Source organism: Tupaia chinensis, unplaced genomic scaffold (genome assembly GCF_000334495.1).
Source record: "Tupaia chinensis unplaced genomic scaffold, TupChi_1.0 Scaffold149537_1, whole genome shotgun sequence".
NCBI lineage: Eukaryota > Metazoa > Chordata > Mammalia > Scandentia > Tupaiidae > Tupaia > Tupaia belangeri.
In genome coordinates this window covers 2,178,000-2,179,917 of record NW_006209381.1, presented here as the reverse complement: position 1 = coordinate 2,179,917, position 1,918 = coordinate 2,178,000, and the positions used below count along the sequence as shown (strand labels likewise).

The following is a 1,918-nucleotide window of genomic DNA, read 5'->3' as shown; positions in this document are numbered from 1 at the left end:
TGACCCTAAAAGACCTCAACCTTCCTAATTTAAATATAATTAACTCAATACAATTAGTGGAAACAGAAGGCAAATCTTAAACCTAGGTTGGAGGCTGCATGCACAGTGGCTAATGACACAGACCTAAATGTTAAACTGCCTGGGTTATGATTTTACTCACATGCTTTGCATATGAGGATAATTTATGAACCTCTGCAACCTTCACTTTTCTTGTGGAGTAATATTAATAGGCTCAGTACCCTCCTTCATAGGGTTCTTGTAAAGACTAAATGAAAAAAAAAAATCAGTGTCAAGAATTTAGCTTAGTGCCTGACATAAAGCAAATACTAAGGCATGTTAGCCATCAGTCTATGATCCCTTGACACACCTCTCGGAATTTCTGAGTCATAGCCATCTCTCTGTCTATCTGACTACTTAGCTACCCATCCATTCATGCATACATTCATCCCTCATTTACTTATTTACCTGCTTCTGTGATTTTCAGGAAAGGATTATGAAGAGGGACAAATATTAGTCTCAGAAATATGAAGGCTTTCTTTCTCAGAAGACATCTTCATGGGCTGTAACTAGTACAATGAGATCCCCACCCCCCACAGAGAACCTACATATTCATCCACCCACTTACTTTTTATGGAGAACTTTTATTTCTGGACTTGTCATAGAAACAAGACACTAAAAGATGATTTGGAAAATTACTACTGTCCAACAATTACCACTCTTTTCAGGATGATACATGTGCTGTACAATAATAGCTATGGAACATATTTGGGAGACTATCTAGTAAGATCAGAAATCCGTGGGAACAAATGGAAATGCAGGGAGTAACTGAGAAGGACAGGGGAAAGGGATTCAGAAGACTTTTTCCTAAATGAGAGTATGTTATTGTAGAAGACCATGGATCCAGAGATCAGGGAGAAGTGAGAGGAAAGAATCATGTCTTGGTTCCTAAAGGGCTGCCTCTTAAATGCTCAGTATCCTTATCTACAAAGAGACTAATATCCAGAGACCAGAGGATGGCATAATGGTTACTTCGCTGGACTCCCACATATTCAACCGTGGTTCAAGTCTTGGACACAGTAGCTTAAAACTCATGCTGGGTATGTGTACATGTGTACCCAAGATCCTGAGAAGGGATTGAGGTGTGGATATCCCCCCTGGGGAGTGACTTCTCACTCTCTCTCTCTCTCTGTCTCTCACATGCCCTATAGAAAAAATATCTCTTAAAAAAAGAGAGCAGTGTGAAGAAGAGGAGAGTGATCCCCGGCCAACCAAAGCGTATGCGCTGCTGCAACCTCGAGTCTAGCACCTACATCCTGCCATCGTCCCACTATGCCCAAGAGAAAGGCTGAAGGGAATGCTAAAGGAGATAAAGCCAAAGTGAAGGACAAACCACAGAGAAGATCTGCAAGGTTGTCTGCAGAACCTGCTCCTCCAAAGCCAGAGCCCAAGCTTAAAAAGGCCCCTGCAAAGAAGGGAGTGAAGGTACCCAAAGGAAAAGGGGGAAAAGTTGATGCTGGCAAGGAAGGGAATAAACCTGCAGAAAATAGACATGCCAAAACAGACCAGGAACAGAAAACTGAAGGTACTGGAGATGCCGAGTGAAGTGTGTGCATTTTTTGATAACTGTGCCCTTCTGGTGACTGTACAGTTTGAAATGATAATCTTTTTTATCAAGTTTTATAAAAATGCAGAATTTTGCTTTACCTTTTTTATTTTAAGCTATGTTGTTAGCACACAGAACACTTCATTGTTGTTTTTTGGTGAAGGCGTGTTTGTCACTAATAGAATGTCTCTGAAGTTGGATTGATTTGGACATCTTTCCCTTCTAGTTTTGAGAGACTTCCTCTTGGCTCCCGAGAGAAGGGGTTCCTTGACACACACGGCCATGTTGGCACAGATGTCTTGTGGTGTGGAAAAC

At 41.4% G+C, this 1,918-nt stretch overlaps 1 pseudogene; it reads left to right on the top strand.

Annotated features, from left to right (window-relative positions):
- Positions 1-1,329: 1,329 nt before the first annotated feature.
- Positions 1,330-1,602, top strand: LOC102501028 (non-histone chromosomal protein HMG-17 pseudogene; annotated as a pseudogene).
- Positions 1,603-1,918: the final 316 nt, after the last annotated feature.